The 13185-nt window shown below is 42.5% G+C and overlaps 1 protein-coding gene across 7 annotated transcripts in view; it reads right to left on the bottom strand.

The window, feature by feature from the left end:
* Positions 1–12698, bottom strand: part of ITSN2 (intersectin 2) — an 81171-nt gene extending 68473 nt beyond the window's left edge. For 2 of the 7 annotated variants that reach the window (XM_074538017.1, XM_074538019.1), the window contains exon 1: positions 12266–12420. The gene's annotated coding sequence lies outside the window, so the exon portion shown is untranslated. Of the gene's footprint in view, positions 1–11704; positions 11859–11920; positions 12040–12265; positions 12421–12642 lie in introns of those variants that run through there. The other 5 variants (XM_014265640.3, XM_074538020.1, XM_074538021.1 and 2 more) reach the window with 5 other exon arrangements.
* Between the last annotated feature and the right edge of the window lie 487 nt (positions 12699–13185).

Here is a 13185-nt window from a genome sequence, read left to right as displayed (position 1 = left end):
TCAGAGTACTAAGATTTTCCTTTTCTAGTACACATTCTTTCAAGTGTACCATATAAAGAATTCTTTAGAACTGCAAAATAGTCACTAATAATTATCAGAGGAAAAAACATGAACAATTCACTGCTTTACAAATATAGAACTAAGACAATGAAATGAGCTTGTGCTTTGGATGAGATAATTTTACTTAAATACTGAAATTTATACATCATTATCATTGTGCTCTCTGTGGAGAAACTACCGTACAGGATGAAGCTAGAAAAATGAAATATTTATTTTAATTAAAAGAAACATGAATCACATCTTGCCCACCCCCTTTTCAGACACCAAACCTCCTACCCACACACATACACAAAAAACCCCCTCACCTCAATACAGGCACATATTTTAATAATAAGTACAGAAATATCTATCCCCCATACTGCCTTCCTGCAGAGAAACTCCTGTGCATCTCAGCACAAAAAAGCCAGAAAGCACTCCAGTTCCACCTGAGGACAGGAAAGCATTTTTTGTATCTATTGCACATTTCTTCAATAAAATTAAAAATGTCTGGGATCAGTTATTAACAATTCTTTCTCTGTATATAGTTCACATCATCATTATACATACACATACATCATCATATACACACACATTTGTGGCTACACACACATGTATACATATGTATTTAAAGAAAGTAAAGGGAGTGGTTGGTGAGTCCAAATGATCCCTCACAACGACACAAGGTATCAACCACACAAAGATGAAAAAAGGAAGCATGGAACTGTTCCAAGACATGGTCCTACCAAGCAGCCTGTCAAGAGACACTTGAGATCTATAAAGAGCCTTCCTGAAAAGTGCTGCCAGTGTTGTTAAACATTTCTACAGCACATTTCTCTGCAAAAGCTGTTCTGTCAGGGAGGTCTAAAACAGAACCTGAAACCATGACACAGAAGCAGGATGCTGGAGAACACCCCCAGAATCAGCAGACTTCTACCTGCATGTGACTTGTTCCATATTTCATCTTACTGGTTAAGGGCTACATATTTGATCTTTGCTCCAACTCATTTTATTCTCGTAATTTCAGGCAGCTTTTAGGTTTTGGGGTTCTTTTAAATGAGTAATCACAAAAACATAGACTATCCCAAGTTGGAAGGGACACAAGAGGATCATTGAGTCCAACTTCAGACTCCACACAAGATACCCTAAAAGTGAACCTGCCTAGGTAAAGAGCACTGGCCAATACTCCATGAACACCAGCTGGGGCCATGACCCCCTCCCAGGGGAGCTCCCTGGCATGTTGGCCCCTCTGTGGAGAACTTTTCTTCTATCCAATTTCAATGTGCTCTGATATGGCTTTAAGCCATTCCCTCGTGCCCTGCTGCCAGGAGAGACCAGCACTTCCCTTGCTCCTCCCCTCATGAGGAAGGGATAGTCAGCAATGGGGTCACCCCCTCAGTCTCTTCTCCAAACGGAACAAACCTCACATCCTCAGCTGTTCCTCAAAAGTCTTGCCCTCTAGTCCTTTCACCATCCTTGTTTCTTTCCTCTGGACATATTCTGGTATTTTTATATGATTCTTACACTGTGAGGCCAAAAACTGGACACAGTACTTGAGGGGAGGCCTCCCAACACAAGTCATATAATTATCAGACAATACAAGTCTTGATAGTAAACTGATTAACTCTTAAAGCCCCAGATCTTAAGATATACTTTAAAAATACTTCATATAACTCACAGTTATACAGCAGCATTTTGCATTGGTTTTGCTGAAATGGCTTGTGTAGATTGAGCTTTCAAAATCCTCCACTGCTGAGCACATGAGTGGGAGAAGTAACCCAGGCAGCTTCATGCACACCAAATGGGGAAACCCCTTCTCCTCATTTTAATGTCCCTAGAGTCATAACTATACCATATTTTAAAATCAATCTCAACTGAAAACTTTTGAGGACTTTGCTGTCACTTTTGCTTGGTGAAGGTCATTCCTATTTCTGAAGGCCCTGCATCCATGGAGGACACGTGTTGCTGGTTCATTTTCATCAGCAAAAATAATGAGCATCCCTGCCCAAATTATCAACCTGGGATTTTTCAGTGTGACTGAAAATTCCCCAAGCCTGGGCTGAACCAGCCTGGTACATCTGTGCTGGGCATTGCCATGTAGATGACCCAACATCCAAGGTCCAAAACCAGGGAAATGCCCAATGGGTCTGTACTGAGAGTACATTACAGCACTGTGATGTGATTAAATCATGATTTAGCTCTGCTGCCTCACTATTATGTCCATATGTAGACCTTGTGGTACTCCAAACAAACACTAAACTTGAAGGGAATCAAACCCTCCAACAGTAACCCTTAAAGAGAGAAAACTATGACCTTACAGAAGCAACCAAAATCATAAATGGGACTTTTGCAGGGTTTTGTATCTCACCAGCATTGGGAACACAGTCTTATCACATCATTCAGACACCAGGACTACACCAAGCACAGATACTTCTACAGTGACAGATTGTACCAAGAAGTGAAAAAAGGAAGACTACAAGTATTGCTGCAGTATAATTTCCCCTTATTTTTTTTGAAAGAAGGAGGAAACAGCCCAGTAAACTTGAAATCTATGCACATTTTTCAAAAGTCTGGGAAAACAATCCTTCTCAATGAATGGAGCTTGCCCTCAACAAGTATTCTGTCTTCTGTATTTCTCCAGCACATCCCAAAGGCTTGGAGATCATGCACATATCAAAGCTAAAAGCAGCTTATTTTTACAAATTGCAAATAAAGTTGCTGCAGTCACCATCTATAAAGATTACAGAGGTGTAAAAGCACCTTAAACCTTTAGGACACAAATGTGAACCACTTCTTTTTCCAATAGGAATCACAGCAAAATATTCTCACTTTAAGACAAACTTAGACTTTTTTAGATAGATTCTGATACCTTTTAATCATTAATGGAGGTGAAAGCTGTACACTTCCAAAGACCCTTTTTACACAATGTCATATAGAAATGTTCACTGAAGAAAGAAAATAAGAATCAAGAAAATATTATAATCAGTGTCCCAAACAGATGATATGGATAAAATTATGGACATTGCCACCAGAGCTTTTCACAGAAAGTTGTTTCTGCAAAATGCTCTAGAAGATGTCCTTGGTGAACTCAGTCATCAGTTGTAAGAAACCGTGGCAGACAGTACAAAATCCATGGTGTAACAACAGGATCAAACATCCTTACAAACACTGTAGATAACATTAAGCCCTGCTGCCATTTAGGGTGAAAACAGGAAAACTTGGATCTCACATTTAAACAGCAGAACAGCAAGTTCTTGTAAACAAGCCATCTGACTAGCCCAAATCTTTAAAGCACTAATTGTTTTCACAAACTGGCCTGCCAGACTGCAATTTCTGTTCCCTCTCTCATCGTTCATTATAGTTGATACACGTGGAGAAAAGAAATGACGAGATTGCAAGAAGCAGGGGGCATGTCAGGACCATGCTGAAAGCATTAGAAAACATTAGAGCTGGGCAGACTGCAGGAGAAAGGGAAAAAAGCTTTTTGTTTTCTCTATCATAGGCATATTGCCATTTTATGAAGGGCAGCCTTACCACAATCTTTGTTAATATTTATACTTGAGTCAATTTTTTTCCCAAAACATTTCTCAGAAGAAGCACAGCCACATAGCTTTAGTAGGAATGAAGGTCTGGTGCACCAGGCTCTGTCTGGAAGAAAGCAAACCCCATGGAAGCAGCATGTGTGGTCACACTATTGCTCTTTTCCTTCTCTCTGTGGCAGGAGGATGATGTATTGCAGAATTTTGCTGCAAGAGCCAATTAGCATGGACAGAGACTGCAGCACTAACTACCTGATTTACTCTTTGCAACACCTGTAGACATGGACAACACAAAGACAACTCATTATATTTGCAAACCAGTGACACTGTAATAGCCCATGTAGTTGTTTGCTGCTTTTTTTGGAGTACTCTCTTAAAAACAGAAGAATAAGAGAGAATAAGAAGCATTAGTAAGGCATTATGAAACAGCATAGACTGTAACTTCTCTTTGTCTTTTTGTTCAAGACATACTGGTATGAGAGTTTACTGATTAAAAAAAAAAAAGAAAAACATCTCAACATTGTGGCAGGCCAAGCATTTATCTCCTTTATACAGTACAGTTATACACAGCCACATGGCCTTTTCAAAATGCACTGTGGCCAGCTTACAAAGTCCACCCACTCTGATAACAGATGAATGACATCAGTGACAGAACGGAGGAGTTGACTGTGGGCAGCACATTGCTGGCTCTTCCTGCTCCCCCTGCTACTGTAGATAACACTACTGAGAGTCTCAGTTAATATTTTGATATTAAAAAAAAAAAAAAGTGCTAAACATTTTATTTGTTAACCCTAAGGTGTGAAGCCCCTTCCTTCTTCATTGTGAAAGAGAAACTTCCTACCCAACAGAGAGCGTGTCCAGAGGGGGCAATGAGGCTGGAGAGGGGCTGGGAACACAAACCCTGTGAGGAATGACTGAGGGAGCTGGGGGTGCTCAGCCTGGAGAAAAGGAGACTCAGGGGTGACCTTATCACTCTACAACCACCTGAAAGGTGGCTGTAGTCAGGTGGGGTTGGTCTCCTCCAGGCAGTAACTGACAGAACCAGAGGACAAAGTTTCAAGCTGTGCCAAGGGAAATACGAGTTGGATATTAGGGAAAAGTTTTTTATGGAAAGAGTGATAAAGTTCTGGAATGGCCTGCCCAGGGAGGTGGTGGAGTCACCATCCCTGGATGTGTTTAAAAAAAGACTGGATGTGGCATTTGGTGCCACAGCTTAGTTGAGGTGTTAGGGTTGGGTTGGACTCAATGATCTTGAAGGTCGCTTCCAACCCAGCGATTCTGTGATCCAGACAGAACACAAAAAGTATTTTTCTGACAAATACCTTTCTACCCACCTTGCTTGACTAATATGCTTTCTGAACTTACTGACCATCCAAAACACAAGGATCTTTCTTTCTGTTCAAAAACCAGAATTGTGTGGTCACTATTGCTGGGCTTGCTCTGTTTCTCACACAGCTGCTCAGCTGTGAAAGCATCCATTCAAAGTGTCAAGACACAGTTCAGCTCTCTCCTCTCTGGAGATTAAAACTGATCTTGCCTTCCTCCTTTCTAGGAGAAGATTTCTCCCATTTTATTTTTAATTCTCTACACTAAGGCAGAGATCTGCAGGTCCCTCTCTGTGTCCCTCCAGCTTCAAACCTTCTTTGCAAGGAAGAAATTGTTCTGAGGGAGAGAATGAGAATCCCACTTCAGGAAGCTCACTATTTAATTCCCTGGCCCTTCTCCCAGGAGACACAAACTTCCTCAGGAAAAGATGGAAATTGAACCCAGCTCTGTCACGCCCTGGGAGAATATATTCACTCACCTGATCCCAGACAGACATCACCACCTCTGCTTGCTTTGCTTAGAAAGGAAATGAAAAAAAAAAAAAAACAAAAAACCAAGAAGTAGAGGGTATACTATTTATAAAAGTTTTTTTTTTTTTAAAGGCTCTGAGCTTCTACCTTGAAGAAGCAACTCTAGGCTGCATATTGTAACCTTTCCAGAGAGCTGAGTGAGATATGCTTGCTCCTCAAGGGGTGGTAACTTAAAATACTCTTGTGTTTTTTTGGGTTTTTAATGCTTCCTACTTTCCAATTCACATGACTCCACACTCCATATGCCTTTTTTAAAAATTCTGTTTTAAAACACATCAATTCTCAGATGTAATCATTTGCAAGCTTTGTGCAAGCACCCTTAAATGCTGTTTGGTGAGGTCCACACACCTTAAAACTTGCAGTTCTCCACTTTCACACTGTAATTCCTAATTTATGTCAATGTGGACTTGGGCAAGACAAAAGTATTTGAGGAGTTGTCTTCTTTACGTTGTTTTCTTACCTCAACCATGATTGGAAACATGAGAGCTTATTACTTTTAAGCTTATTCATTTAAAATCTTGCCACCTTACAGGAAAATTTTAAGCCCACTCCTGTCCTTCCATCAGAAGCACAAGCAAAATTCTAACAGAGAAAAAAAACACTAACAGAAGAATTCATAATGTTATTTTCTTCTTATGATAGAAGAGATGCTGCTTAACTTGCTGCTCAGCTTTCAGACACAGATAACAGTGCAAAATATACAGAACATCTAATGGGCTGCTATAGCAAAGCATGAAACAAAAGATACGTGAGCACTCTTCTGTGCTCAGCAGAGAACAATCTGACTATCTAATGAAAGTAAAACATTCAGTGAGACTGGATTTACAGTTTAGGTATCTGCTTTCAAGCTGGACAGGTGCACAAAACCACCAGGTTTAACTTCTCAAAACTGAATGAGATGACAAGCAAAGAGGAGAAAGGCCACAAGAAGCCTCCAAAGCACAGAAATGGTGTTTATCTCTGATGTATTAAAAACCAGGGAAACCTTGTGGGAGAAGAAGCAAAGATTAGCATATGCCAGTAAAAACAGGAAAAACTAACTAGGTAGGAGTATTTTAGTTGGATAATGGATGGGTAAAAATGCATTCCCTAAAGTGACACAGAAAAGTGTGGGTGTAATGGAGATCCCCCAGCACAGGGGCCCTGGGACCAGCATGGTGACAACCAGCACACAGGCAGTGTGGCACAGCACCTCCCACCTGCCCCAGCTGAAGACTCCTGCCTCTGACCCCACTCCCACCCACAAGTCACATCCACACTCATATTATCAAGAACAGTCCTTCAAATCACCCAGCTGAAATGTGGTCTCTTAAACCTTTAGCACAGAGCTCTAGAGCATACAGTAATAATGTTCTGACCACCAAAGTGAATTTCATGAACTTAGGGAATCAATTATCACCCATGTTAAACAAACATCTCAATATCATGTAAAATCCCGAGGGGCAAAAGTATCCCAGTTAGAAAGACACAGGTCCTACCTTAAAGCTGTAATAGTGTAGTGAAAAAAGCTAAAAAGTTTTAGCTTTTGACTAGTAAAATTGTTGACCTTTGAAAGATAAGACCAAAGTATTATTTAAATGTGCCCTGATTTTTTGATGCATTTATTAGTATAGCCATAATAGGTAATTTTTTTCCACATTCCAATTGTAATATTTTTAGAAACAAAGAAAAGTTAACTCCCATTTCCTGTTCTTCCCTTACTTCATGTGTATGCTGTTGAATCACTAACTGCAGATACTGCTCATGGCTGATGCCACAGCATTTCACAAGCTCCACTTGCATCAGCCTTGAACATTTTCACTAGTAAAGCCAGCTCAGAATTATCTGCTACTTCTGAAGCAGCAACATCCCATATCAAAGTGTCTCAAGTCAAGCTGGCTGCTCTCAGAATCGCTGTTCCAAGGAAGCTGTGACTTTTCTGGATCAACCACACCTTTTCAACTATCTGTAACTGCCAAAAGGTTTAAAAATAGTTCTCAGATACTTGCCCTCTATTAGGTAACTCCAATGCTTTGTGCTGCTACTGTCATCATGTTACATCATTAGAATTTCACGTGTTGTTCTGAAAATAAGAGTTACACAACACTGTGCTCACCTATATATTAATGTTCAATCCATTGTTTTAACTCTAGGATCCAAGTAACCAACATGGGCAGGCTCTGTTCCTATACTGAGTTCTAAATACTAAGTTCTAAGTACTCTCAATTTGAAGAAAAATGACATTTCACCAGCTCCATTTTTACTATATAGTTTTTATGTGACCTAATCCTCACCTTTACAACATTTGGTGCTGATGGCACAACTATACCAGAAAAACGAGTTACTACATCTTGTGAGTTGCCATCTTGCAAAGGGCAATAAAACAATGTATACATAGAAGTAAGAAGAACAAAGAATTCCTCATGAAATAGTCTCCTGTTTGTTTCTAAAGACTTATCCTTGAATAAAATAAAACAACCAAAAAAACCCCTCAAAAACTACCATCCTGATAGACAAGTGAATTAATGAAAGCAGCAGCATTACAGTAACCAAGCAACCAGGATGCCTGAATTCTTAGCTTGCCTTTCTCAGAGTATGAGACATGAGTAAACTACTCTGATGAACCCCATCACCAACATGAGCCAAGCTTAACAGAAGAGTGTCCTTTGCTATGATCTTCACTGAATATAATATTCATAAAAAGCAGGCAACCAGACAGAGAAGGCACAACCAAATTTAGTACCCTCAAGGGAGAGAAAGACTGCAGTATGTTTGAGTGCCTATATTAGACACCAGAGGATCCACATGGCTGAAGGTTGCCCTAAATATACTGACCACAAGAAAAAATTCAACACAGGCTCACATCTGATCAAACTCAGACAGCTAATGCCACAGAAAACAAGGCTTCTCTGCTCACCGCTGGCTTAAAATTTTGGCCTCCATTGGTCTGTCACTGGAAGGAACTTGAACTTACACATAGACATAAATCTTCAAGTTCTATACTGATCAGGAATCAGACACAGAATACCAAAGGGAATTCAGCTATTTGCAGTATTTGCAACTAAGCATTTGAAAATTTCAAGATCACTTAAAACAGCTACTCAGCCCTTCCAGAAATCCAACCAGGCACTCTAACATGAGTGTTTCCCTTCAAAATAGTCTGATGTGTCATCTATCACCAACCAGGGCACACAAGAAAAATGCAATTTTAAAAGGTGAAGTTAAAGAGTGATAGTATGTTTTTAAAGGTAAGAGGAATACAGTAACTACCCTATTTCACCCCATATCTAGGCTCAACCTCTGAACCTCGAAGTATACTTAGCGTTGTTTTCCTGACAAGTGACAGCACTTGAAATAGGTCAGTCCCTCATAAAATGAAGAGGACTCTACAACTCTATCTTTGTTATCTTTATAACCACCAATCATCACTTAGGACAAAAAAAGCCTAAAAAGAGTTACTGACTTTCCCAATCATTCAGTCACATAAAACAAACCTTCTAATCCAAGCAACACCCCAAACTCTGTCAGCCAACTGCTGCTCTTGTGATTTTCACAGAACAACTACACCAAGGTTCACCCCAAAACTTAAAAACATGGCAGGATCCATCATCTAATATCCTTTAGCAAAAGATTTAACATTGCACTGGACTGAAAGCAGCTTTTGAAAGTCAAAATAACTTAAAAACATGTACATAAAGCATTTGCATACGTGTGCATATGGCACAAATCACAGCCCCAGTGCTGCCAGGAACGCTGGCTAATGTCACTGTAAGACTAAACCCTGTTATTTTTGGGGGGTCTTGGTGACTGCTCAAGGATCCTGGTGACTGGAAAAAGGCAAACTGAAGGCAGCTAAGTCTCACTTCAGTCCCTAGAAAGATTATGGAGCAAATAATTGTAGGACCCACCTACAGATGCTTGAAGAAGAAAAAGGTGAAGGGAAATGGCATGTGGCTATTGAGGACCCACCACACCCGACACATCTCATCTTTGAGGTGATTGGCCCTGTGAACAAGGGCACAGCAGCTTGTTTTGACACCACAAAGGCTTTGAACAAGATCTCCCACAGTGTTCTTACAGCCAAACTGGTGCAATATAGTTTGAAAAAGCTGACTGTAAAGTGGGTGGAAAACCTGCCTGACCAGCAGACTGCAAGGGCTGCGCTCAGGAGTCCCAAATCCATCTGGCTGGAAGCAGTGATGCTCCCCAGGAGCTGCCACCATGGCCAGTATTGTTTAATGTCTTCCCTGGCAGCCTGGGCAAGGGGATGGGATGCACCTTGAGCCAGGGTAGGTACCAAACTGGAGAGGGCTGTCCAGTGAGTTTTTGGGATCTCCACCCTCAGAGATAATCCCAACACAACCAGACATGGCTCTGAGTGACCTGACCTAACCATGCTTTTCATAGGGTTGGACCAGATGATCTCCAGAAGTCCCTTCAAAACAATATTGTTCTGTAACTACATTTGAGGTAAATAAAAACTAATTGAAGCAGTTAAAAGCTTTTTAAAAACTGAGATAGTGGAGGCATTTCCTTTCAAGTGAAAATAGGCTAGAAATTAACATTACAAACAAAGATGTCCAATTTTGAACGAGTTTTTAAAAAGGTAAAGAGAACAGCTCTGGCCTTTAAAGAAAAACCTCATTAAACTATTTTTTCACATATTTTGCATGCTAATCAAATTAAATCTTTTGAGGCAACAGTAGATAACCTGTTAGTTAAAAGTCTGCAAGTAAATTATCTCTCAGACCAGAGACATCTGTCTCAATTTGTGACAGGAACTAATCTGGACTACATTGCCTTTCAGGAACTAAACCCACAGTACTTTCCTGACAGATGCCTATTCTCAAAGGCTGTGAAGGTTTCTGATAACACCCCAAGCAAAGCATGCACATCACCTTTCCCTTTCCAAATGCTGCCTCATTTTCCTCACCAGCTCCTGACAAGCAGCTACTGAAGAAATACTATCACCTACAGACTTAGCTTCATTTTTCATAGCTTGCTACTTTCCTATGCCATGAAATTAATTCACTTTTCAACATTACAGACTCCAACAGAAATACTTGCAAAAAACTTTGCATTAAGTACTGCTGTGGTACAAATCACTGTAATACTTGAGTCTCAGTAAATAAATAAAGCCTTCTCAAAAACACAGTTCAAAATCATCCACGCTCACTTTTGCCCTGATCTACCTCATTCTGTCTACAAGAATGGTTAAAAAAAATAAGTATCTATAAAGCTTTGGTGCTTTGACCAGCACCTAATGGGGTAGATAACCCCATTATTTTTATGATTAGCACAGACAAACCATAGGTACCCCATTTTGCTATTGTTACTGCTACAGGAACATCATCCTCTTGGTTTCTATTACACTGACAGCTACAACTCAGCCAGGGATTCATCCTGTACCCCAGATCTTGTACAGATGGAGGAGAAAAAAAGTAAATGCAATTCCCTCAGGATAGTAATTAAAAGGATAAGCATATTCACTTGATCTAATTTAGGCATCTGAGTTAGGAGGCTAATCTTAACGAAAAATTCTGTTCAACAGAGAGCACAGAGCAGCCTAAATCCATGTCTGCAGGCATCACACAGCTCTCTTCACATCACAGGGAGCCCAGAGTCTGAGTTAAGGTTTCTCTGAATACTCAGAGGTACGGTGGTGTGAATGCCCCTCCCAGATGAGTCAGACTGAAAAAATACTCACAAACAAAACAGGGGAGGTAGAGTGGAAACAAGGTAACAAAAATGAACCAGATTTGGGAGCAGAACGAAGCTCAGTTAGCTGCTTATCCAACTAGCTCCTAGCGCTCGTTACTTCAACATGACACCGTCGCATCAGCGGATATAGATGTTTGTTACAAGCCAATTTCAGATGAATGATTAAAAGTTCTTGAGAGCAGGCAACAATTTATGCAGCACCGATGTTACCCACAGCACATTCTGCTTCACACACACCCCGAGCCTTCCTGTGCACACTCCGGCCACCACAGGCCAGCACCAACAGCTCAGAAAACATCATTTTCCCAAAAGAGCAACGCACAACAGAGGGCAGCCTGGACACAAGGGCAAAGAAGCTTGAGACTTCTCATTCCCGTGTTTTAGATGGGGAATTTCCGACTGGTGCTTAAGAGAACCGCTGCAAGAATAACTTCAGAGAACGCAGGCACTATCTTAAAGCACGATCTACTTTCGAGTTCTGCGATGTGACAGATGTCAAAGCCCCAGCTGGCCCGAAAACCATTCACTGTATTCAAAATGGTACCTTAATGTTTAGGAAACCGAATCACGTACCTCAGCCTCATTTTATTCTCTGAATTACGACATGCCGCGGTGAGAAGTCGAGAGCGAGAAAAGCCAGTCTATTTACAGACAGAGCAGTTTGCAAACTTTAACTGCAGAAACCAGCTGGGTTTCTCCAAACCCCGCGTTTCCACAGCTAACCAGACGGAAAAAAATCACCATCACCACAAGGAGCGGGGCTCTACAACCGCGTCCGAGTCACCTCACCTCGGCAGGGGCTCCCCCGGGCACTCCAGGAGCTCTCTGGGCACGGGCACCGCGATCGCTCCGCTCGCAGCGCGCTGAGGGAGCGCGGGCGAGCAGCGGCGGCGCCGGCAGTGGGAGCCGCCACCGCCAAAGCCCCAGACACCACCCCCACCCAAAAAAAGAGGAGAGGGGAAAAAAAAAAAAGAAAAAAAAGAAAAAAAAGAAAAAAGCCTACCAAAAAAAAAAAAAAAAAGAAAAAAAAAAAGAGAGAGACCAGACTCAGCTAAAGAATAAAAGACAAGTAAAGCGATTCAAGGCAGTGGAGCCCGTAACGCCCGCGGCCCGCGCCCTCCGGCCCGCCGGTACCTGTTGCGCTGCCCCGAGCGGCGGCTCCGCCGGGCCGCAGCCCCTGCGCCTCCCGCGGCGCTCGGCCCCACAACATGGCGGCGGGGGCGGGGGAGGAAGCGGGGGCGGGCGCTGCCCGAGGCCGGGCTCCGCCGCTGCCGGGACAGGGCTCTCGGAGCCCTATGGAGGGTCGCTGTGTCCGGCAGTGCAGCCCCTGGGTCTGGGCCATGCTCGCCAAACAGTGCCGCGGTCCGGGGATGTCGCACCGAGCTTGTCGGTGCCTTTGCTATGCAGTAACAGCTACTGTTTAAAGAGCTGACCGAGGATTTACCCCGTCCTTGCTCACCTCTGTCTCACTCGATTCTACCCTCTCCCTCCTCATCTGCTCCATAGGTTACCTTTGCTTTAGCTTTCCGGCTGTATCCCAGTCCTATCTCTACTAGAAGCTGAAAAGCCGTGGTCTCTGTTCTGCCCGGGCAAAGCTCCCAGATTAAGCTAATTCTTCCCCCTGGGAGCAGGTAAGAGCACCCTTGGTGCTTGTCCGTGGGAAGGAAGCGTGTCCCGCTGGGACCCCACAGCGGCGCGGAGGGGGCTGCTCCAGCAGCTGAATTGGGCTCACGCCAGGCACTGCTCGGGGACTGACACACGTAGGGTTTCAGGGGTTTATCTTTCCAAAACTTAAACAACCCTGTAGGAAGGCAGCACGTCTAAAATGCCATGATTTTTAACCACCAAACGTTTTCCTTCTTCAGTGAGGGGATCTTGCCGTGCACAGACTATTACAGCGCCTTTCTGCCGTGCTTTTGCTGGGTAGATAATTACCTATCACCTTCGTACAGCCCAGATTTTTCCACTGACTCATTCTTCTGGGTTCCTAATGAGCCTTTCCAGATGGTTACACCTTTTATCATTCACGGTGATTCCAGAAGAGTCACGTTCCT

This window comes from Zonotrichia albicollis, chromosome 3, assembly GCF_047830755.1.
Source record: "Zonotrichia albicollis isolate bZonAlb1 chromosome 3, bZonAlb1.hap1, whole genome shotgun sequence".
Classification (NCBI taxonomy): domain Eukaryota; kingdom Metazoa; phylum Chordata; class Aves; order Passeriformes; family Passerellidae; genus Zonotrichia; species Zonotrichia albicollis.
Note: the sequence above shows the minus strand (reverse complement) of the source record. Positions and strands in the feature narration are given on the sequence as shown.